Source organism: Euprymna scolopes, chromosome 38, assembly GCF_053919585.1.
Source record: "Euprymna scolopes isolate OS-2025 chromosome 38, ASM5391958v1, whole genome shotgun sequence".
Classification (NCBI taxonomy): Eukaryota; Metazoa; Mollusca; class Cephalopoda; order Sepiida; family Sepiolidae; genus Euprymna; species Euprymna scolopes.
In genome coordinates this window covers 90000315-90028188 of record NC_136519.1, presented here as the reverse complement: position 1 = coordinate 90028188, position 27874 = coordinate 90000315, and positions in this window count along the sequence as shown.

Below are 27874 nucleotides of genomic sequence, written 5' to 3'. Positions count from 1 at the left end.
ATCACAAAGTTTAACAAGAATGAATAGTATTTATATGAGTGTGTGATGGCCACCTCAAATTTTAAACATATTAGAGTGTATGGATTCAAACTGTAAGGAAGGTGAATTTGAGATATGTAGGGTAAAAGGGGTTTTATTCACTTATAAAAATGCTTTTCATTTGACTAGAATTTTTATGTGTGGAAAAAATGTACGACTTACGTGGCCCTCTCGTATATTCCTGGCCTCACCCTATCATCCCTACATACATTAGGGAAAAGATTACGATTTGATTATTCCAGTGTCATTTTCAACACTATAGGCAAACAACGGGGTTATTCTTACGTGAATATTTCATACTTATTTCCAACAAATACTGCATCGTGTTTTCGCGCAAGAATACATACATTTCATCACTGTTTTATAAATATGACAACTTATTCTCTGTGACTAACTCTCTCATATATGTAATCTAACACAAGTAGTAGCTAATATTTAACCTTCTTTAAATCTATTTCTCCCATGAACTCGAAATGACTGGGTCTTTTTTTCATAGCCACACATATTCACATTTCATGGAAAAATCAATCGTCTTTCAGATACAGTCAGTTACTACATACGAACGTCAGCCTAGAAACTCGCATTAATGACCGCTCTCTTACCTTGATTCGTTCCAGGAAATAACGGAATAGACTGCAATCAGCAATGACCATATTGACATAAGCATTATTAATAGAATAAACATTGTCTCTAACTCTGCCCTCTTCAGTAGTTTTATCATTATTTTTATTCATAACTAATAATGACATAATTTTTACCGTTTAACAATTTCATTTCTATTCCATTATAGATATTGAAATCAATTGCGTCTCATTTTTGCCGTTTGAATTAAACGCGTTTACGTTGCAACATTAAAAAACTATTAAAACACACAATCTTCTTCCACAAACGGCTAAAATAATTCACGTGAACTTTTTCGAGCATGATTGCTAGGAATGGATACTGTCCCCAATTCTTTCAACGGGTTTCTTTTTTTTTCATTTCGATACTTTTTTGTGACCAAGACCGGAGGTCCGCTTGAAATATAAAAAAATAACAATAAAAATATTAAATACAAAATGTAACATCGTTTTTCATGCTTCAAAAACCCTCATAACCTTTAAATCACTATCCTAGAAGCATACGTGGACAATTAATATCATATATATATATATATATATATATATATATATATATATATATATATATATATATATATATATGAGAAGGAAACGCTGATGTAAAAACAAGCGGTCTACTGTAAATTGTGTCCTGTGGCAATCACCTGCACAGACAAAGTTTAGCAATAATACCAAAATGTGTTGTTACGAAGCGTTCACCACTATAAAAATATCTGTGTTGTGGATTTTCCAGCACCTTAATTGTTGTGGCGGAAGCTAATCTGTCGAAATCAACGGAATAATTTACCATATATATATATATATATATATATATATATATATATATATATATATATATATATATATATATATATATTCCATTTATTCACATAAAATTAATATACGAGAGTATAAATTTATGTGTAAACTTTAAGTATTTACTTCAAAAGTGCTCAATACGTAGGTAGTGCTAGTTAGTAAGTTATAAAATATATATGGCGATTAAGCTACACTGAATATTCCGCGTTTCATCCACTCTAGGACCTAGAATGGATGAAACGTGGAATATTCACTGTAGCTTAATCGCCATATATATTATTCTTATTCTTCTATTTCTTCATCTTCTTTTTTTCTGATTCGTTAACTTCTTTATCTTCTTTTCCCTTCTTTTTCTTATTCTTCTACTTCTTCATCTTATTTTTCTTATTTGTTGACTTCTTTATCTTCTTTTGTTCTTCTTTTTCTTCTACTTTATTTCTTCTTCTTCTTCTTCTGCTCTTGTTCTTCTTTTTTCGTTGACTTCGTTATCTTCTTTGTCCTTTTCTTTTTCATTAACTTCTTCATCTTCTTTTGTATTCTTTTTCTTTTTATCTTTTCTTTTTTGTTGACTTCTTTATCTCTTTTCTTCTTTTTCTTTTCCTTCTATTTCTTTCTTCGTCTTCTTTTTTTCGTATTCTTCTACTTCTTTATATTCTTCTTTTTCTTCTTTTTTTCTTACCGCATCTTCTTATTCCGCATTTTTCATTATTTCTCCTTCTTTCTTTTCTTCCATTTCTTCCATTTCTTCTTCTCCTTCGTCTTCTTCTTCTTCTTCTTCTTCTTCTTCTTCTTCTTCTTCTTCTTCTTCTTCTTCTTCTTCTTCTTTCTATTCTTCTTTTTCTTCTTCTTCTTCTTGTTCTTCTTCTTTTTCTTGTTCTTCTACTTTTTCACTTTTCTTTTCTCCTCTTTTTCTTATTCTTCTAATTCTTCATTTTCTTTTTCTTTTTTATTCTTTTTCTTACCATTCTACTTCTTTCTTCGTCATTTTTTTATTCTTATTTCTTATTTCCTCACAACAAATATAAGATTAACCAGAGAATCAATTTGCTTAACATTTGCATCTAATCGATTCAAATTTGCCACTCGTGTCGCTGCATAAAATCAGACATTCATCACTATTTCGTTGATTTCGCTTTTTGCAAAATGATTGCTATTTCTTGTCACTTCCAACATACAACAAATACAAAAACAACAAAAAAGAACACTTAACTCCCCCCATAAAAACGAAAACAACAAAAAAATAAAACTAAAAAAATACTCCCACACAAAAACTAAAAGTAAAATACGTACAGGACAAAAACATAATAGCAATATTAACCAACTCGACTTTGGAATCCATTTTCCTTTAGAAAAGTTTTGTATCTGTGCATAGTTGTACGTTTGTACATGATTTCTTCCTAAACTTGGAGGTGATGATGATCAAGTGGTGATGGTGGTCAAGTGATTAACGACACGGATTGACTACCTGGGTAGCCCAAGTTCGAATTCATTTAGGATATTTTAACCGATGTTTGCAACCTTCACACGGTTTCTCCTGCAATTCCGGATATCTTTCTAGAAAGAATTCCGACAATAAAAATAGCATGGAAACCAATGCCAACAATAGAATCTTCGGATGATGATTCCTAAACTAATTGACTTATCTTTATGAATTTTGGAAGAAAATTGTTGCGCAAAATAAGAGTAACATTTAGTTTAATTTCGTTTTATGCAGTCGAGTTAAAAAGCGGGTAAAGATGCTTAGTAAAAATTGACATACCAACGCTTTTTGTAAAATTTTACTATTGATATCAAAACACCAATAAATAGATATTCTCCAAATGGAACTATATTTGGAGTATTTTAATGGTTTAAAACATAATATAAGCACAACCTCCCATTAAAAATTCAAATATTTATCACTTGCATTAAATTTTATCCATATTCTTTAGACACCATTAGAAAAGATTCACTGTATTTTAATTTCTTTTTAAGATCACTTCTGAAGGTTATGCTTTGCATTTTTTAAATTTTAAAAATTGAAATCATGTAATGAGTTTGGATCACAATTAAGTAAATATATTATATTGTCGTCTATATATTTTATAGACGCATTTTTACAAAATGCGCGCCAAAGTATATGCACTCTGACGACAGTGAGATTTTGTAATCAGACAACTTGTTAAATCAACAAAGTTTTATTTATTTTACAGATGATAATCTGACAAACTAGAGAGTTCAAGTCAGTATAGAAGTGTGGTTAATCAGTACGACGATGGCAGATGTGTGTAACTGCCTTCTTTCTCTTCTTTCTGTCTTTATTTTGACTTGCTTTCATATTTAACATTCTGTTGATTGGAATTATTGGTCAATTATTTTGACATTATTTTTCTATTGTATTATGTATTGTACTTATAGTAAGTTCAATCCAGAGTTAAATATTTCTATAATTGTTTCTTGATCTCGATTCTTCGATCAGAATAGGGTTGACGTCAGCAATCCGATTTACATCTGGATTTGCCCGGCTCCGATATCTTCCGGCGTTTTCGTCACCTGTGTAACAGGTTGATGCAACAAGTAGGATTTACTGAGAGTACATCTTAATTCTAATATTCAGAAGGTTAAAAAAAATGTGCTTTCACTGCACTGACCGTGATCTCTCCACTTGTGTCGAAGCAAATTTGTTGTCAGATCTTTCAGCGCTTCAACAAGGAATTCGCATTCCAAGTAAATAAATAAAAACACACACACAAAACCAGTTAAACAACATATGATACTGTTTGTCTGTATTTTTGAGATAAGGTGTTTTCATTGATTGAGATTGTCGGACTGATTTCCTCATCTTGGTTGTTATTGTCACAACGTTTCGACTGTTTTGCCCTCCGGCCTTCGTCAGGTGTTTTGTATCGAAATGGGGAACCGTTTGTTGGGAGTTTTGAACCCAACCCTTTATTATTATTACGGGGGTACCGTGTTCGGACTCCAGCTAGGCTTTGGGACATAGTTGCTGATTCTCTGTTTTGAATGTTACCTTTTCACTGCCTTCGTTCAGGATAGAACTCAGCACCTTTGGGTAACTGTAAACTTTGATACAACGTCTAGGACCACTCTGCTGAATGCAATTTGGACACCTCTGATAGAGAGAGAAAAACTTGAATTACAACATAGGTTTAACATTAACAAAAACCAACTAGTGACATATGGCCGAGTGGTCCTAGACGTTGTATCAAAGTTTACAGTTACCCAAAGGTGCTGAGTTCAATCCTGAACAAAGGCAGTGAAAAAGTAACATTCAAAACAGAGAATCAGCAACTATGTCCCAAAGCCTAGCTGGAGTCCGAACACGGTACCCCCGTAATAATAATAAAGGGTTGGGTTCGAGACTCCTAACAAACGGTTCCCCATTTCGATACAAAACACCTGACGAAGGCCGGAGGGCAAAACGGCCGAAACGTTGTGACAATAACAACCAAGACGAGGAAGTCAGTCCGACAATCTCAATCAACAAAGATGATACTGTTTATTATATTTACCTGTACTATTATATAAAAGGATCGTTGTGTTTGTGTGTAAGTTCGTTCACTATGGACTCAGAAACGACTGGACCAATTCTTTTGAAATTTCACACGAAGGTAATTGATGTATTTCAGAGTTGTTTTACGTACGTTTTGCATCGAAATGTGTCTGATATTGAAAATTGACAATCGAAAAAATCCGGTTAAAGAAGGATGTCCGATTTTGACCAAAGTTAATATATATATACGCACTATGCAACAATGTTATATATATATATATATATATATATATATATATATCGTGCGTGTGTATATTACTGTACGTATATATATATATATATATATATATATATATATATATATATATATATATATATGAAGTATGGGAACTACTATATACATCGAAGAGAGTGCATGTATTGCTGTTGAAAGATGACGGAGAAACAGTTTAACAAGGAGAGACATTTGTATTCTATGAGAAACATTTATAACGGAGGTTGAGAGATATTTATACAGTTTTTTTTACATCACAGAGGAGGGGAAACACAATTAAGACTTAGAGGATATTGCCCAAAGTCCATTACAGATGGTAGACAAAAACATATTACCTTTCATTTTCAAATGACGACAACAAAGACAAATTTACAAATATAAATGATGATTCTTTATTCTATCACCCGGATGATTGATGAATCAGGAATTCAAGCTTTTATGATTACATGGTCTTATTTTCTCCCTTTCGCCTCCAAGGGGCGTCAGCTCCCATTCTGACTCTGAGCCGACTCTGACTATGTCGCTCTCTGGCTGTCTTCCTGGCTCTCTGGTTGTGTCTCCTCTTCTCACCAACTGACTCGAACCCATCTCAATATATTAGGCATTCCCTAGTTTATGACGTCAGAGGCGCAGCTAACAATGTGATTCTCTGACGTTTCAAATTACACGTGCGATTTACACATGCATCCACACGCCTTCGGTAAACAAAAAAATTTCTAAATTGAATTGTATCTTTTTTAACCTATTTTGTAAATTATTATTTCTAAACTTGTATTGTCCATACTTTTAACTGACATATTTAATATCCAGTTATTTCTAAAAGAATGAACAATCGACTGCTTTCCTAAATTAAATATACATCATCTTTTTAACACTTACCTACTGTTTTTTTTATTCAATTTTCACCCAAAACAAGGCACAGTGCCACTTTGAAGTATGAGGACTACTATCGGGGACATATTTTGGGGGTCATTATGAAGGGAGATGAGAAGAAAGATGTTTGTTCACATTAATCTTGAACTGCTGCATATCAGTACAGTTGGAAAAGCAGAATCCCGGAAGGGAGTTCCAAAGACTTACAGTTCTGGGGAAGAAACTATTGGAGCAAAAGGCTTTCTTACACCTAGCGATCTCTATTGTAAAGGGGTGGGACTTAGTTGCTTGTCGGGTTTGTTGGGGGTAGTTACGTCGATGAGGTACAAGTGCTTGCAGTTCATCAGAGCATTAACCATTAAATATTTGTAGAACAGGCAGAGGGACGCAACAGTTCGTCGATGGGACAGAGACTGAAGCCTAGATGGCAGTTCAGGACCTATCAGGTTGGCGACTTTCTTTTGAACCCTGTCCAGGAGTTAGAGACAAGCAACAGATGCACTAGCCCAAATGTGACAACAGTACTCCATACATGGGCGAATGGTGGCCTTATAGATAATTGTTATTTCTCAGACACATTTAAACTATTCTTCACTTATTTTAAAACAATTTCTGTCGATTCTATCCTTGTCTAAATATCATTTTCAAACTTATCTAGTTTGTTCTTTTACTTAATGTGGTCTTCCCCTTTTCATGTAACACTTTGAGACGACGATTACAACATGACAAATACATTTGAGACGTATTACCGCATAAGTAGAAACGCCCAGCCTATAAGATAAACTGTAAGTTATTTATAAAGCAGGGGCGCGTTCGAAATGAATGTTTCATTTTAGAGCAAAATTGAACCATGATACTTTACTTTTGAACGCCCTATTTTAATTCAAGTGATGAGGTAAAAATAATTTCATAAAATCAACAGTTCGATTTTTAATAAGAAATGAGCACATTCTAAATGAATGTTTCTGTTTAGAGCTCAATTGAACCATGATACTTGACTTTTTAACGTCATATTTTAATTTAAATTATTATGTAAAATTAACTTCATAAAATCAACGTTTGGCTCTTTCATAAGAAAGGGGCGGATTCAAAATGAAGATTCATATTTAGAGCTTAGTTGACCATGATACTTGCCGTTTCCACTTGAAACTTTAATTCAATCCACAATATAAAATAATTTTATAAAATAAACAGTAGATTAGTACAGGGAGGATGTAAAGTTCCCGGTATACTGTAGGTGGGGTCTCTAGATAGAGCAGGCAATCAATTGATTTGATTATAAAATGGTCGAGTTCAACGATTTCGATGACAATGAAAGTTCGAGAGGGTGGACTATTTTTTGATCCTCATTCAATCGTGGACAAAGTCGGAGTTCCCTGACAGTATGATTATATATATATATATATATATATATATATATATATATATATATATATATATAGTCACCCACTAACAGTACTGTTTCGCTGTATCACAGTTCATTAGTGCGGCTAGACTAGCAACTACCTCAAGCCAGGTTTGAAACTAGTCGACAGTCTGACCGTTACGCTATTCGGCTGCTGTGAAAATGAGTATGTGAATTAACAATGTCCAAACATTTTCCAAACGACTAAATGTGACGTAATCTCTCATTGGGAAGTTTTAGAACCCCCCCCCCCCAGGGGCCTGGGAGGGGCCGAGTAACTATGCTAGATAGCTAATCATTCCCGGGTGACGCCAGATACCCGAGGATTTAAAATAGAGAATATAAATATATATATTTTATTTCATGTCAAAATAGATATTGTTTGCACCCAGAGAAATATATTTTGCAGTGAAAGTTGATGACAGGAAACTTGGAGCATAACATTGTCACATTGTCTGGTCTTGGTGAACTCAAAGTCGAATGTCAGAACTGATTTCTGACCTTAGGGGCTCATGGGAATTAGTATGTCTGGAGAACTCAGATCCCAGATTCGGGAATTGCACACACGCAAAAATCTTGGGTTTTACTTCGTGGTGAAATCTGATTAGCTAGGGAAACTTCAACCCCATCCATATACCTCACTATATATACTAGTGTCGCGCGAAAGTTAGTCAGAGTGTTTTTCGAGAGATTGCTTGTTGATTTCGGGGAGAACAGATCGTGTGGATACCGCCGTTCCCTGAAGACTCCTCTTGCTCCTTATCCGTCCGTCTGACGCTGTCTGTAAAGAGATTTGAGACTTTGAAAACTTACTAAGAACTGACGATATTTGTAAAAATATTTGTACATAAGATTTTGAAATTAACTCTGTAGACTAGAGTCTGTTTTTCTTCCTGCCTGCGGTTTCCATATTCGCTTTCAACATACAGGATTCAATGTAACAACCCTTAGAGAAGGACTAGATATACGAGCCGAGATGTTCAGATAAACAGGGGTCCTAGCCAGCTTCATCAGAAAGGTTTTACAAAGTTCCATTTGTTTACACAAAGAGCATCGCTTAATACGTTTGTGGCCGTTTGTTTATAACTTCACAATGTGCTCAACCCAAGATAGGGGGCATTTAGAGTTATCATATCTCATCAGTGCGGCTAAACTAGCAACCTAGCCCCTAGCTCCTCAAACCAGGTTGAAACTCGATTGTCTAGTCGACAGTCGGCGCTTCTAACCGTTATGCTATTAAGATGGTATGTGAATTAACAATGCTAACTCCATACGTATATATGCATATATAATCACGTTGACACACAAGTTCTCGTCAGATCACCAGAGTTACGAAACATTGAGCTTAGTTAGTACCAGATTGGTAACCATTTGAGAATTATAGTCGCTGTATGTGCTCTCCGCTTATCTCGCATTTGTTTCCAGTCGTCCTGTACATACACTTCACTTGCCACTGGTATTTAGCCCCTAATCTTCTGCAAGTCCCTACCTAACAAAAAGTTACATACATTAGAATAACAAATCCAGATGCTCAGCACGCCCTGGTACATCACTCCCTATACCCTAGACACATCAATATCTCTCCAATTATCCCCCTATCTAGATGTCACATTGAAATGTTTTCAGCCTATCCCCCAAGCCCCTCTTCTAATGAGAAGCCTTAGGTTTCGAAATACCTAGGTGTGAAGAGCATATTACACCTCCACCAATTTCTGTGTTTGTTTATTATATCTACTAAAAACAACATATGCTTACCAGCATATGGCTTTGTCTTGTCTATAATTGCCATTATATATATATATATATATATATATATATATATATATATATATATATATATATATATATATATATATATATATATATTTCAGCCCGGCGTTGTTGCCCGGGTGTTTAGAAATGTGTGTTGAGCAAAAAAAAAAGAGGTAGTAGGAAGGCAGGCTTGAACCCGTACCGCAAAGGAGGAAAAGAACGGGGGAAAAACATGACGTCTTTGCTGTTACGACCACCGCCAAACCGGAAGTGACGTAGGGTTAAATTAAGGCAATTAACTATTTAAATTAAATTATTTATATTTAATTAAATATTTTCTTTTTTATTTTAATTTTTTCCATATACATCTGCCTTACTTTAAAATTGCTAGGTTTATTTATGGTGCCTTTTACATATAAAAAAACACCCTTTTGCTGATGAGGAGACTTTGTTTAAAAAAAACTATATGCCAAAATTATTGTCCGTGGCTTAATGTGTATCACAATAAAAACATCGTTTCCGAAACGATCGTACAAATTATTGACTTTGTTGTTGTTCCTTCTTATGACATAGATTTTTAATTTTTAATTCTAATTTGAATTTTAAATTATCAATCACATTACTATATATATATATATATATATATATATATATATATATATATAAAGTTTTATATATAGTTATATATATGTCTTTATAGTTTTATATATATATTTGCAGTTGTATATATAGTTTTATATACATATATTTATAGTTTATATATATTTATAGTTTAATATGTAATTTTATGTATATATTTTTAGTTTTTATATTATCTATATAATTATAGTTTATATATATATTTATAGTTTAATATGTAATTTTATGCATATACTTATAGTTTTTATATTATCTATATAATTATAGTTTATATATATATTCATACTTTATATATCTATCTATCTATCTATATATGTATACATATATAACTAAATATATATATTGTTTCTTGTTTAAATTTCATTCAGAATAACAAATTTCAGAACAGAAACTTATTGTATGAATGTGTTTATATATATATATATATATGTATATATATATATATATATATATGTGTGTGTGTGTGTGTGTGTGCGTGTGTTTGTGCGTGTGTGTGTTTATGTGTGTGCGTATGTGTGTGTGGTTTTCAGATAAAGTGATAAATGTTCTTTTCCTAGTAAGTCGTAAACAAATTATTTTTCTCGACACTACTAAAAAATATTGGATAAAAAAACGTATTGCTCCATTCGCATATTTTCAAGGACCCTTATCACTTACCAATTCCCATCGATCGTAGAACTACACGCGGATGTTGCTATTCAGCGCTTTCGTACATGGCCAGCTGAAATGGCGCCATGTTTATTTCTCATATCTGCTGAGAGCATACAAATGGCGAGAAAAAGAAACTACGAAAGACATTGCGTTACATACAATAAAAAAACAACAACAGAATTATAATCTTTCTGTCTCTTTTATTTCCAAAATCAGCAGACAAAGATATTGAGGGTATTATATGACAGCGTAGTGCAATGTTTTCGAGATTATCGGTTTGCTGTGAGATAAAGTTTTTTATTTGCTTCTGTCTATGGAATCCTAAAACAAAATGTTTACTAAATCCAAGCAAAGCAGTTTTAACACACTTAACATCGCCAGACACCAATGCAAAAGTATATAAGATTAGCGGAAGGGGGGGGGGCGCCCGCCTTTCCCCAATCGGAAAAAAACGCTTATCTCTTCTCTTCTTCTTTCTTCTATCTTCTTCTATTCTTCTATCTTTTCTTCTATTCTCTATTCTTCTTCTTCTATCTTTTCTTCTTTCTTTCTATCTATCTATCTATCTATCTTCTTCTTTTCTTCTCTTCTATATAAATAAAATTAACTCATTTTTCCCGTATGATTTTGACATTAATAGGATTAAAAATCAAGATATTTCATGCAAATATAATATGCACAAACGGCAGAACAATATCTGAGGTGTGTTATAGGCTTATTACTTCTCAAATTCCTCGATAATCTTAGATTTCTATACTTTTTCTGCTGAGAAGTCACGGCCAAAATCGGTTAAGATCAATGGAAGTGGTAAAATATTTTCTCTCTAATAAATTCCTCCTCCCCCTGCCACCACTTAACACCGTTTGGGGATCGTTCACAAGGAACAGTTGAGAAGAGAACACCGGTTTGGCTGCGTAGTTCTTTCATGTGAAGTTATTTAAAATCACTAAAATAAGCTGCAGTGCTCTGTGGCGTAGTGGTTAGCGTGCTGGACAATTCACATTATATTTTCACGTTGGCGCCGACCTACCGTAGTCGTTTTTTTTTTTTTTTTTTTTTTTCCTAAACAACTGGAATGGACTTTTCTTGGTGGCCGAACTGTTAACGTTGCAGATGTTTTTTTTTCACACTTTATTTTCCTACTTTTACTCATGACTCCAGGTTTGATCCTTCCTACTTACCTACCATAACATTTTTTACCCCCCCCCGGTCCCGGAAACAAACACTCGGGCAACGCCGGGTACCCCCGCTAGTGTATAATATTTTAATTTGTCCAGATTTAGTATATATCATTATAGAGTTGTGATTTCAAGAGTAAACGGGCCGTAAAAAAAAAAAAACGGCAATCATTTGAGGCCCCTAGCGCCACGCCACGCTGCGACTTTTAGATTCGGGAGAGATAGAGTTTGAAAATATGGAGAAAGACAGACAGACAGACAGACAGATAAATAAATTCATTCCCGCATAAATGGCCGGTGAATAGCTTCAATGAGAATAAATACTACAATAATAGTTCCTTTAAATTATTTCTTAAAAAATAAAAAAAATACCACCAGAACAACAGCAGAAACTCGCCATGAAGCAAGCGAACAACAGAAGATGTGTTTTGAAAGAAACGGCTTACCTTAGAGGCTTGTAACATCACCATTATATACTTGTATATAATGATGTTTATCAGCTGTTTTCACTTGTGAATTAACCCTTTTCGGATAAAGTTAATGCCAAGAGACCTCTGTCTCACAGAAGAGATGTTGCGAGTTTGTCTCTGCTTTATCGCTATTTTCATGGAAAGTGTTCATCTATGGTCCCCCCTCGCCAAACTTTCACAAGAAACACTCGACTAGATGAAAACATTATCAATAATTTTCCCCCACTCTTTAGCTGTACCTAAACCTAAACATAGATTCCATGATCAAAGCTTCTTTCTTAGAACTGCACGCCTGTGGAATTGTCTTCCGTTTTCCTGCTTTCCAGCTTTCTATAATATGGTAGTCTTCAAGTCCAACGTGAACAAATTTCTAATGAACCGTTCCACTTAAGTTAACAAATTTACTGAACTTCCATTACTATCGATTACTATATTGTCCTTTTGACTACTCTACACTCTTTAACCCTTATCCTTGAGTGGCCTATCGGCCTTGATAAGTGGTGACGTTTATGTAAAAAAAAAAGAAAAAAAAAGAGAGATAACGCACATTTCTAGGGCTTTCGTCATCTAGATTTTTGTATAGGATAGCGCTTTTTTGGGCAAGGGGTATTTAATTTCTTAGTTTTCTTTTACTCGTAAACTTTATATAGTCATGTTCTTGAGGGATATTCATCTTACAAATAATATCGTGCTCACGAGAGAATACGCGCCATTTCGGAGCCTTCCTCTCTACGGCTTGTTCGCACATCAGCCCCCGTCAGTGATGTGAGGCACACTTATCTGCTCAATTCAAATTCCTTGATGCTGTGTGATATCATAGTTAGCATTTACGTTATTGATGTTGCTTGATTGTCTGTTTCATGATTCTTGGTTGCATTTGTTTCTGCAATATCATTAGATATTATTTCTAGAAGAATATCGGTACTTACGGGAGAGACCAAATGAAGGGGTCCAACGTTCCCAAATGAACGTGTTTCTGTGGAACAGACTGAGTTTGAACTCAGCACACCCAAGTTGCCAGCTTGCATAATTTACCACTAGGCTACCCCCACCTCCCTGTTATTGTTCCAGGACGAAATCCATGTTGCTGGTCATTAACTACATTTTTTTTTCATAGATTGTTGACAGCTTCTTGATTTCTTAGGTTCAATGAACTTAGTCATAACGCACAGGAGATTTATAGGTCTATATAGAGATGCAGAAGGCTGATATCTAGTATTTTATTTAAAAGGCAATGCACTATATATATGATTTAATAGCTTTGTAAGGTTAGAAACTAGTTTGTAGTATCTAGAGTACGATGATTGAAATATTGCCAAGATTCGTTATTTTGTATTATTTAGAGTATTTGTGTTAGGTTTCTTGTATTAAGTATCACATAGAACTAAATATTACTTAGTATTTAATTGTTATGTTATATTTAAATGCGGTTGTGATGAGTTTGTGTCGCGGAACGGCACTCAAATTAAACGTCTCTTGTGTTATTGATTTCAGACGTAATATTTAATTGGAATACATTACCGAGATGAGTAATTTGTATTATATATTTATTTATTTATTTATTGCGGACTATTATCCTCAGTATATATATTATCAGTATATATATATTTTTTTAATTGGAATTCATTATTGAGAGAGGTATTTTTAAATATTTCTTTTTTATTGCGGACTATAATCCTCATCAATTACTGCCTTCCATAGTTGTGAGACGAAAACAACTATGGAAGGCAGTAATTGATGTAGATGCAGTTAGGAGATTCGGAGTTGCTACCCCATCCCGGTTACCACCTGGCAAGGTCAACCTGTATATATGGCTTTGTCTTTTTTGATCATCGTCAAATACCCTCATAATCTTTTTTCCAAACTGTTTATTTTTTTATAAAGCGGTCTTCCAACTTTTGTTTATTGCCCCCAAAGCATGTCAGTAGGCTGGTTTGCTCTGACCGACTTTCCCATAATGTTGGTCGGTAACGTTAATGCAAGTTTGTTATGGTCGTATTATAATTATAGAAATAAAAAATAAAAAATTCTTTTTAATATTAATTATGTGAAATACAGAAATAGAGAAATCTAATTTAGGAATTCAACGAATGGGATATATTAAAACAAACTTTTTTATAAAAAATGACTAAGGGTTTTTTTGTGGAAACTTCTTATGACTTTGTTTTTAAATAAGGATACGAAAATTAGATGATATATTTACATTTAAATGCACTTTTCACGGATGTTACCTCCAGAGTGTATGTTTTTCACATGCTTCTTTTTCGTTAAGGGAATTTTTCTATTTTCTTTTCCTTTAAACAATGTTCTATTGTCAAGAGTGTTTTTATTCATAATGTCTGAAGAAATGCTGGTTTTTGTGAAAATTTTCAAACGCCATAATGTTTGAAATTGTCGATCTGGCATGGAAACAATTGTAACATAAAATGAAATACACATCTTGTTGCTATCAACACGTTTTTTGAAGTCTTGATTTTGCTTATACAGTATATCAATGCTCAATTACGAAATATGATAATTTTGTAGCTTACCTTATAAGTCACCTCTTTTTGGCTTAAAACTTATTGGTATATAAAAATTTACTGGATTACACGAACTCAGTATACTACATACAAGTCTCTCTCTCTCTCTCTCTCTCTCTCTCTCTCTCTCTCTCTCTCTATATATATATATATATATATATATATATATATATGTAAGAATTACAATTAAGTTTATCAGGATAATCCAAGATGGCAAATCTAAGGTACATTATAAATATTTTAAAGAGTTAATATTTATAAAGTAATCTCAATCAGATGTAAAAGCACGATAAAACCAAACGGGAAACAGAGCTTATAATAATTTATTGGATATTTTACCCTTCACCAGACCATCAATTCCCGTGAAATCACCATTTTCTCCCCCCTATTCCCCCTGCTTCACTATTTTTTTTTTTCCAAGTAAGATTTATTTCTTACTTGTAATTTCATTAAATACTTTTGCAAGCAACATCCGATCCCGCATTTTTCTAATCCCTACCGGAGAAGGAAAGTATTTTTCGAAACTCAGCGTATTAATTTTGTGCTTCTTTTTTAAAATTAAATATATTTTTAACTCTTTTTCAAAGTGTTTTTAATATGTTGTGTGTGTGTGTGTGTGTGCATGTGTGTATGTGTGTGTGTGAGAGAGAGAGAGAGCATGTGTGTATGTGTGTATGTGTGAATGTCTGCGAGTGTGCATGTTCCACAGTATTTTTGCTTTTATCTATGAAATGAATGATAAAAGACTTGGAAATGTCGAATTATCAATTGATGTTAAAAACTGCGTATATTTTTTTACGTATTTTTTTGTGATGAATTAATCAATTTCAACCTAATTGGTTTGATGAAAAATTCAGGGAACCTGCCATATAACACATATCACACAGCGCTAATTTAAAATGAAAAAAATGATGTCAATAAAACTGTAAGACAATTGAGAATAATAGAACCATTAAATTTATTTTCTACATTCGTTCCATTATGAAATCGTTTTTTGTACCTTACTAGCATCGTTATTCGGCGTTGCCCGCGTATGAGTGCCATATCTAATTATACTCAATCGTGCCTCCCGTATAAATCACTTGGTTGTTGTCAGTCTTGTATCTTAAAACCTGACCTATTCATATGTAAGATCTATCTATCTATCTATCTATCTATCTATCTATCTATCTGCTCTGGCTCTTTGCCCGAAACAATGTGCCCCTCTCTTTCTCTCTCTCTTTCTATCTGTCTCCCTCTCCAGATTCATCTGACTTCCATGAGATGCCTAAGATGTTCAGGATCACAGTTATCGTCATGTGCAATTTACTGGTTGTACGTGGATCTAGGCTGTCCTATGCTCGCGTGCCCATGCCGTGGAGTCCACAGCAATACATTTCCCACCAGCTCTTGCTTGCTCCTCTCGTAGTGACCGGCAAATCGTAAACTCGCTCCCTGATGGTAGTAGATATGGCAGGTAGGTTGCCATAAAGTTGTTGCTTCGTAGACGGCACGGGCACGCGAGCATAGGACAGCCTAGATCCACGTACATCCAGTAAATTGCACTTGGCTATAACAGTGATCCTGAACATCTGAGGCATCTCATGGAAGTCAGATGGATCTTACCAAGTCATATTTAACACTGTTCGGAGCATACAGGTGTACGTGCCGTCTTGCTTTCTTTCCAATATTTTGGTGAGTGTTCATGTTGTAAGACCGTAAACAATAACAGACTCCATCGTCGCTCGGGGGAATTGCCTTTTAAATTTGTCAGTTAGCCTTGATGACCATACTGAACGCAACTTATCCAATGCAGTCCATGATTTTCAAATGCGAATTTCGATACTCTCTGCGGAACCCATGTTGCTGCCCCCGTAGGTCAACTCAATGACTTTTTTCAATGTTGTTCCATCTGGAGCTTTGATCTCCACCTCCGCATTGAAAGTCATAAACTTTGTTTTATTCGCATTAACGTAAAGAATAATGTAATTTACAGACGTTTATAGCTCACGTAACAGATGTAAGATAATGCTTTAAAACTATCATAGACAGACAAGCTATAATATGAAACATGTTGCAAAAGATAATTCTTTTATTCGTTCATTGAAACATCGCGTTTAGAACGTGTTATGTACTTGAGATACTCTTCTACGTGGCAAAAAAAAAAAAAATGCCACCCAGAACACCAGATGACTTCAAATTGTGATCAGCAGTGCTAGAAACATGTGGAGGATAGGGGTGCGAGCTAATGTATGTGGTGCTCCCATCCGCCATGTTGTAAGATAGGTGAAAGAAGCATAAGTTGTATAATGAAGACACGAAGTACACCGATATACGATAACAAATACATGTAGATTTATTTACATTTAATTACAAATAAAGATTGTAAGAGTTTTTAGTGAAACATGAATGAGTAACGTTACTTGCGTTCACTTGCGCTTAGGCTTCAATATTCTTTGAGCGTTCGAACGCGGCTTAGCTATCGTCAGAACCGGGAAGTTGTTTCCGTCATATCTGCATTGTCCAGCGAAAAAGAGGAAGAAAGATACTGTTCCGTCCCATAAAGACCACGTGCTCGATTGTCTAGAGTGTTTACTAGTGCTTACGACGGAAAGTATAAACACTTCTCCAAATTCAAAACTCTGAAGACAGTTTGTCGTTGAATCGACAGGTTTATTAAAAATGAAGAAGGTAAAAACTGAAAACAGAAAGAAAGAATAAAACAAAATTAGCGTGAAGCTTGGTGTGGAGGGGGAAAGCAGAAATGCTTCAAAATACGTCGAAATTGAAAAGACTAACGAAATAGAAAGTAAGAAATTAATCAAAATCCCAATGTGGAAACGAAATAAAGGGAAAAAAAACCTGTAGCGAAGGTCTGACGTCGAGGAGAGAAAGGTGGAGGCGGTAGCAGTGAAACTCTCGTGGCGGTCACCCCATAGAAGAGGGGAAGGAAAGCACCGATGTAAGCGGTGAAGGGTCACAAGTTGTCCCCTCCAAAGAAAGGGAAAGATGAGGGACAGTAAAAAGAAGGATTCTGAGTCACGACAGATACAAAACAGAAATGAACGTAACTGCATCGCTTCCTAGTGGCAAGGCAGATTGTTACAAAACTTGAAGGGCGATAATTGTGTTTGGCTTAAGATCCTTCGTTTGTGCCTGTGTGTGCGTGTGTGAATAAAAAAGTTCCCATGAACATTACTTGGTCGCTAGAACACCGTGTTCACGCTTTCAGTCAAATTATCGATAAATAGCTTAAACTATGCAGAGTATACATTGATGTGAGAACAGAATTTCTCAAGAATATTTTTTGATGAAATCATCAAGTTTAACGTAATTAACAAGGGTTTATATTTTTAATGGACCCATCAATTTCAATCTAATAAAATCCGATTAAATATTTATATGAACTACCATATCACGCAAAGCTAATTACAAATGCTAAATCAATGCCAGTACAGTCGTAAGGCAATTGAGATTTGGAAAAAAGGTCATTCATATATTTGAAAATAGGAATTTATTAAAAACCAGCAGGGAGACCAGACGTTGCCCGGGATTGCATGATGATATGATGATCAACGAATATTTCACACTCCTATATTTTTATTGTCATCGAAATCCGTGAAATTGCCCGGGAGGAAGCATCACATGCCTCCATGCAGTAACTTAGTCCAAAATATATGTTATTTTACATTGTACCCCATAGAAGCTGCTGTTTCTTTTATAAAATTATTTTATATTAACTTCTTTCCAGTTTACGAAAAAAAAAATGTAAAAACTTTACGTGCGGGGTTTCAACCTACAGACCACATCGTGCTAAAAAAAAAAAAAAGTAAAAATACGTAAATTTTCAAGTCTTATCGAATTCTTTGCAGTTAATAGAAAAAATTAAGAGATTTACGTGAGCAATTAAAACCTACAGACCATGTCATGGGAAAAAACCCCAACCCAAAACAAAACAAACAAAAAAAAAACACGCTATCAATTTACCCACAATTTTCACGGCCCATTGTTCTTTTCACTGTTGCTAAGCGACGACATGGAAAAATGGCTACACAGAAAATAGATAAATCAAAATAACGATTTCGATTATTGATTCTCGGTAATTATCGGGGGTATTCTGAGACAAAACCTTATTAAGTTAACACCCAGACTTATGCACTAAATTTCTATAAATTTTAAAGAAAATCTGTTCTGCCGTTTCGGAGTCTATAAGGAACGAACCCACACACAAATTTTCATTTATATAACTGTAGAAATTATCTTTTTTTCCACTTCGGAGTCATTATTATCAAGATCTGAATGCCACTCGAGGATAATGGTTAATGAATGTAAGATGGTAGTGTAGTAACCATTAATGATGTAAGTTGGGAAGAATTTTAATTATTTAAGGGGACGGTTCAGCAAAAATTTGTTTACATTGGATTTGAAGCCTACTACTGGGAAGCAGGCCAGCAGAACAGTGTTCCACAAATGAGCAGTTTTGGGAAAGAAACTTTGTTCAAGGAATCTCCATTTAGATTGAGGCACATTTAGAGAGTGGAGGAAATTGTATACAGAAGTTGTAGATAATCGAGTGTTTTTGTGAAAGTTTGGCAAGGGGAAAACATAGATTGGAGTTCAGTCGATCTCTTGCGATGAAAATAACGATAGAGCAAAGATAATCTTCTCAATGTCACTTCTGTGGAAAAGAGGTTGCAGGGAAGGAAGAAAGGCATCCCCTACTCGGTTTCGAAGCCGGCTTGGAACTCTATCAGAGCAGGATAGAGCGCGCCGAGCAGCTTTGGCCCAGATGTGACAGCAGTACTCTATTTAAGGACATGCAGTGCTCATATACAGATAGAGGATTGGATCGACAGTGAAATACCTACTGGATAGGAAGAGTGATCTAACCGTTTTTTCAGAGATATTGGCAACAGATTTGATTTTTTCCATTTCAGACCAGAAGTAGTCTAGGAATTTTGTCAAGATATGGAACTCCCTTAAGACGAGATTCATTCATTTCAATTGGGGCGTGATGGGGTCAGAGCGGTTATGATGAAAGGAGAGAAACTTGGTTTGCAATGAAATTATTGATAAATAGCTTAAAATATGCGGAATACAGTGATGTAAAAACAAAATTTCACGAGGATATTTTTCTATAACGGACTCATCAACTTTAACGTAATCGGTCTGATTAAACATTTATGTAAACTGTCATATCACGCAATGCTAATGAGAAATGCTAAATGTATGTCAATATAGCCGTAAGGCAATTGAGATTAATGCAAATATTTGGAAAAAAAAAGATTACTCGTTTATTTGAAAATCAATATTACTCGACGTTAGAATGGTATCACATGTAACCGTATAATAAAGAGTGTTAACTTTTATAGTAAATGGCGTTTTCAAGTAGAGATAATAAACAATTAAATACCTGGCTGCTATATATATATATATATATATATATATATATATATATATATATATATATATATATATATATATATATATGATGAAAATAATGAAAATAGTATTCCGACAAAATAGAGAAATAAAAAGAAACAAACCTTATTATGCGTTCGTATTTATTTCGAGACTTCCTCTGGATTTTTTTTTTACACAGTGATCACCACTTATCAAGGCCCAGAAGCCACTCAGGGATAAGGGTTATTGCAAGTACATTACGTTAGTGTGGAGATTTGATGAAGTGTTTACTTAAGGGGGCGGTTCATTAGGAATTTGTTAACGTTGGACTTGAAGACATCCAAGTTGTAGTCTGGTGGGAAGCAGGCAAACGGAACAGAGTTCCACAGGCGTGCAGTTCTAAGAAAGAAGCTTTGTTCATGGAATCCACGTTTTGATTTAGGCACAGATATAGAGTGGGGGAAATTTTTCACAGTGGATTCGGCTAGACGGGTGTTTTTCGTGAAAGATTGGCAAGGGGGGGACCAGAGATTGGAGTTCAGACGAGCACCTGCCATGGAAATAACGATAAAACAAGGATAGGCTCGCAACGTCTCTTCTGTGGGAGAGAGGTTGCAGGGTAGAGAAAAGGGCATCCCCCACTAAGCCACGAAGTCTATTTTGTACTCTGTCAAGGCAGGATAGGCTGTTTTTAGCCGCTCCTGCCCCGATATCGCAACAGTATTCCATCCTTGGACGTACTTGGCTTTTATATATAGAGAATTGCATCAGTAGTGAGATATCTTCTGGAGCGGTAGAAGGATCCCACCATCTTTCCAGCGACCTTGGCAACAGACTTGATGTACGTGTTCCATTTCAGATCAGGAGTAAAGGTCAAACCCAGAAGCTTGTCAAAACACGGGGCCTCACCCAGCCGAGAGCCATCCATCACAATTGATGCCAGATGGGGGTCAGAGCGTTGATGATGTAAGTATAGGAGTTTGGTTTTAGATGCATTAAAGGTAACCAGCCACATCTTCCCCCACTGAACTACGCGCTCGAGATCAGAGGAGAAAGAATCAGAGAGAACTTTGTCATTTACAGCCTTTGGATGAATGAGATTAAGAAACAAAAAAACGCCAGTGCAAAAATTATTGAAAATGTTTCACGTGCAAAGTGTAACGCTGTTCTATTTCAGAAAAAAACGGAAAAAGACGTTGGAAATTCAAAAAGGATGGGGGTGGCTTGCGCTGTTAAAGAGAGGTAAATTTTAGTGACGTCATATAGTCGTTGATGTAATTTTAAAACATATGAACGCAGTTAATATTCTTAGTGGAAAGAATGTATATATATATATATATATGCATATATATATATATATATAAATACACACACACGCACACACACACACACATATATATATATATATATATATATATATATATATATATATACGTTTTATTTTTTATTACCGTATTTTTCTGTTAATACGGTAATAAAAAATAAAACAGATATTTGCTCTACAACAGTATTGATCACTTTCTTCAGGTTTTTATTAATTACCATTTCTACTATATATATATATATATATATATATATATATATATATATATATATATAGATAGATAGATAGATATAGATATAGACATATATATTCAAGCCAGCACTATTAAATGCAACGAAGATATTTGGTATATGATTCGTTAGTTTTATTTTTTCTATTTTCCGTATAATCGTTCTCATATCAAAATCGAAAATATTAATGGAGGTGCCACAATTATGAAACCTTCATTAATATTTTCGATTTTGATATAAAAACAATTATACGGGAAATCGAAAAAAAAAAATGAATCATAAAGCAAAGTATCTCCGTTGCATTTAATAATGTTTGCGTGAATGAAAAATAAATGCTGCCTAAATATACCAATAGATATATAAATATATGTATATATATATTGTATTTTGTGTACAGAAAGTTGTTAGCTGAGACAAGTCATTGGTACCGTCGGTTTCAAGCCCGATATTTATGACCGTTTAGATATCCATATCAAGCTCTCTTCAACTCTTATTTTCGGATTTTCCTTTTAATTGAGCACTTTGCTGGATTTCTTTTTCCAAAAAATTCCCCAAAGACTAATCATATATATATATATATATATATATATATATATATATATATATATATATATATATATATATATATATATATATATATATATATATATAATACTTGTTTATTGTTATATAAACATGCTCACATCCCGCTGCTACAAACAGCCACTTGTTTCAATCAAACAACAGATATCATCAGGCAGCGACTTGACTATTCAAATGTTCAATGAATAATGGATTTTATGTGAGCATGTTTATATAACAATAAACAAGTATTATCAGCTCTTTTTATTGAGCACTATCTAACAACCTCGTTGAATTCACCAGTCCATTACTTTTGAATAAAAAAACCCGAGTATATATATATATATATATATATATATATATATATATATATATATATATATACACACACACACATATATATATATATATATATATGCGTGTGTGTGCTTGTATAAAAAAAATACCATCCATATCATTTCCAAATGCAATTAACAGTATAAGAAACCAAACTTGTCCGCCATGTCATAGTGTTGGCGTTTTAAACAAATAATCCATAAGTAGTTTAAACTCTATGCAATATGCGCTGATGTGAAAACATCCACATTTCATTAAGCATCCATTGTTTTTTTGTGATTGAATCATCAACTCTAACGTAATTGGCCTAATTAAACATTTATATAAACTGTCATATCACGCAATGCTAATTACAAATGCTACATGTATGTCAATATAGCCGTAAGGCAATTGAGATGCAAATATTTGGAAAAAGTTATTATTCGTTTATTTTAAAATCAATATTACTCCACGTTGGGATAAAATCATGTGTAACCGTTATAAAAGTGTGTAAACTGCTATAGTAAATAACGTTTTCAAGTAGATATAATAAACGGTTAAATACCCGACTGCTCTCCCTCTCTTTCTCTCTCTAATCTCTCTCTGTCTCTTTATTTCTCTATCTCCTTCTCTTTCTCTCCTTCTCTCTCTCCCTCTCCCTCCCTCTGTGTGTATATATATATATATATATATATATATATATATATATATATATATATATATATATATATATATACTAGCAGAAGTACCCGTCGTTGACTGGGTTTAAAAACAGCCTACAGAAAATGGGCTGTGGTTGATGAAAGTACGATAGGTTATGAAAAGGAGGGGGTTGTAAAGAGATAGGTTTTGATACCCAAAAATTATACACTAAGCAAAATATGATGAACGTAAAGATAATTTTCGCGAAAAAATATTTTTTTTATATCAACTTTGTTTCCATTCGTAGCCAAGAGTGACCAACAAAATGATGTTTCCTTACAAAGAGAAAATGTTATATATATGATAATATAAATATACAAGAAATAAATGTTACCATAGTCAATAAAAGTTACTTTTATGGTAGAGAAGTTCATTGGTTTGTATTTTAAAGTAGTTTGGAAAAAAAAATTACGAACCGGTTTAAAAAAATGAAAATGGCAGCGACTTTGAAATGGAGAGCCCCGTTTTCAATTTGAACAAGGCGCACCTGAGCATTCTGTATATACAATTTAAGAGAGTTCCGTCAACATTCCGTTAACGTAAGGGATATTTATAAACATATTTTAATGTTTTCCGTTATTTTGTGCTGAGGAATATTCGATTACGGCATGTGTAGTTTATATAAAAATTCATTTAAGTAGTTATCGCCTCAAATTTCGTTGAATTGTTTCAAGTAAAGAGCATTGAAAACTATTTCAAAATAACAAAAAAAAACATGAACTGAACTTTTATTGACTATGGTAACATTTATATCTTGTATATTTATTTTTTTGGGTAGTCGTTTGTTGGGTTTTCTGCTAAACACTCTTACTAAATAATATCGACGAACTATCGAAAAACAAAGAAACAGAAACAGTTTTGAAAAATAATGAAGCTTTACTTACTTTATTACAATAATCCGAAACAGCAAAATGGGATATTAAAAAAGTAAACACGTAATTACTTTGGTTTTTTTAAGCAAAGAATCGATATAAATATGAATAGGAAGAAAATGGCGCCTTTTTCGAGCAGAACAGCTTCGTTTCAGTTTTACAGTATTGAACGGTGTAGCATTGCGCCGTCGGATTCAGGGTTGTACTATTGTAATGTTAAGGACACGCAGAAAGGGTTGTAATCAACTGAATTCCTTCTAGTACACTGACAAAAAAAGCTTAAACAGATATATAAATAAAAATAAAAAGGTTATGTAAATGTTTTTAAAAAGACACGTAATCACGTGAGCAGGATTTTTTCCTTCTTTTGACACGACAACAAGTAACGTTCTTATTTTTTAAATCTTATATATCTATTTATCTATTTTCGTACAAGCGGAGAAGGAAAAAACAGAGTTATGCAAAATTTGTGTCGAGAATTATCTAAAGTTCCAACTTTTTTTTGGTTTTCACTTTAATAAGAACGTGAATTTATGAGGTGAATTTATTCGACACAATATGATTCAACTCAAAAAAATAAATAAAAGCTAACGTGAATTAAGATTAAAGTTAAGGTGCTATTGTGGACCCCTCCCCCTTTTAAAACACCTTGTTAAACTTTGTGAGATATTTACATTCTATGGAGGTGAGGCGCGAACGAACACCCAATAATTTGATTATACCATATTTCTTCAAACTGAAGCATAATTATCAAAGTATACTGAGGCAAATAGATATGAAAAGTCTTTGTTAAAGTTTGTGCCATATTTCCATGGAGTACAGGCGGGAACACAGACCCCACAATTTTATCATACCATCCCTATTTAAGTTGAAACATACTTATGAAAGTATTATTATGTACATCTATATCAAAACACCTTGTAAACGTTTTTCTTTTCATTTTTTATTTCCATACTTTGGGGGCCAAGCGCGAACGCAGACCCCACAATTTTTATGAACCATTGTTCTGCCAGATCAAACATACCCATTCCTGATCCTGGATACATCTTCTATAATTATATGTAATCAGTTTTTTCAAATAGTCAACCATATATGAGCCTATTCGTGACCACACACACACACACACACACACACACACACACACACACACACACACACACACACAGTTCAGCTTTATATTATAACAAGACACACACACACACACACACACACACATATATATATAGAATATACAGCTGAACGTTTTTGTGTGTGTCTGGTCACGAATAGGCACCTATATGTTTGACTATTATAGAAAACTGATCACATATAATGATAGAAGATGTATCGAGACACAGGAATGGGTATATTTGATCTGGCTTAATGATGATTCATTAAAATTGTGGGGTCTGCCTGGTCCACAAAGTATGAAAATTAAAAATTAAAAAATAATGTTTACAAGTGTTTTTGATATAGATGTACATAAGAATACTTTGATAAGTATGTTTTAACTTAAATAGGTATGGTATAATAAAATTGTGGGGTCTGCGTTCGCGCCTGGCCTCCATAGAATGGAAATAGGCACAAACTTTAATAAATACGTTTTATATCTATCTGCGTAAGTATACCTTGGTAATTATGTTTCAGTTTGAAGAAATATGGTATAATAAAATATTTGGGTGTTCGTTCGCGCTTCATCTCCATAGAATGGAAATATGTCACAAAGTTTAACAAGGTTTTTTAATATATACCCCCATAATATTGCGATAAGTGTTTCAGTGTGAACAGGTATGGTATAATAAATTATGGGGTTTATCTATCTTATTTTTACTTTCGTCATATTTTGCTTTGGTTTTGATACTCTCAAATTCGAAGCTGTCTCTTTACAAACTTTCCTTTTCATAACCTATCATACTTTCATAAATCAGAGTCCATTTTCAGTAGACTGTTTTTGAATCCAGTCAACGACGGGTACTTTTGCTAGTATATATATATATATATATATATATATATATATATATATATATATATATATATATATATATAAATAAAATATATTTTAGTCATCGACATACAGACCTGTTTCGTTGTTTCACAACTCATCAGTGCCGCTAGACTAACACCTATCCCAAGCCGAGGATCGAACCTAGAACCGTCGTGATGACAGTCGGCAGTTCTACCACTTGACTACGGAATCGGTGGCCGCAATTAAACTGTCCGAATGTCTACTTAAATAAACATCCGTCCGCCACTCGTAGAGGGCTCAAACGTTTGTTTGTAAACAAACCGCGAGCTACGCATTTTTTCAGCTAAATTAAGTAGCGAGTAAGATAATTTACGATAGTGCTCTACCCAAATGTCTATTTAAATAAACATCCGTCCGCCACTCGTAGAGGGCTCAAACGTTTGTTTGTAAACAAACCGCGAGCTACGCATTTTTTCAGCTAAATTAAGTAGCGAGTAAGATAATTTACGATAGTGCTCTACCCAAGAGGGGGGCTTTATAAAATATATTTTAGTCATCGACATACAGACCTGTTTCGTTGTTTCACAACTCATCAGTGCCGCTAGACTAATATATATATATATATATATATATATATATATATATATATATATATATATATATATATGTAAGAACGGAGCTGTAAAATAGAAATTTACAAAAAAAAAAAATATTATTCGGCAGAATACTCCAAAGCTGGATGCTCCCTACTGCGCGGTGTTTCAAGAATGCTATTACTTCTCATCAGAGGAAAAATTGTTAGCAAAAATCAGATATTCACGTTAAGATTTTTAGCATTTCTATGGTATTTTCTGGTTATTGCATAGGATTAGACTTAAAGTTTCATGATTTGTAGTCATAAAACTTTAAAAGAAAAACATAAGAATATAAATGTTCATGGGGACAGTTGTTTCAGAGTTCAATATTAAAATAAAGATAACGAACCGTATTAAAAGAAGAATTCCAGTGAAATGGAGGATAATAACTGCAAGTAAATGAACAACTGCAGGTGCTCGCCTCAGTGGTTGAAAAACGAAAAACAAAGCCTCAGAAATTTGAGTTAAAAAAATTGAAAACAGCCAAAAAAAAAACAAACAAACAAATAAACGCTTCCATTCTGGCAAGAAAAAAAGTTGAAAATGATTAGGCAAAGGAAAAAGAAAAAAGGAAACGTAGAGTTGAAAGTGGGTAACGCGTTGTCATAGCAATGAGTGTAAGACGACCGAAAATTAAGCAGCGGGAGAGATTCTGACACCTGGGTTTTCTATGAGGGTTATCAAATCTAAAGATATATTAGAGGGAAATCTAGGGTGTTTTGTAAGCAATATAAATCAATTAATTAATTAATTAATTAATTAATTATTATTATTATTATTATTATTATTATTATTATTAATAATAATAATAATAATAATAATAATAATAATAATAATAATAATAATAAAAGTAATGATAATAAAAACATTAAAAATAAATATATATTTACAATGCTAAAAGTCCACGTATGCTTCTAGAATAGTTGGTTGAATGTTATGAGGTTTTTTCAAGTACGGAAACGATTGTTTGTATCATTCTTTTTATATTTAAAGCGATTCTACGCTTTTGATCACAAACATTTTCATTTTGATACTTTTTGTGACAAAGAGCAGAGAATCGTTTGAAATATAAAAAAATAAAATATTAAATACAAAAGATTAACATCGTTTTCATGCTTCAAAATCCTCATAAACTTGATATATATCTATACATGTAACTCTCTCTCTCTCTCTCTCTCTCTCTCTCTCTCTATA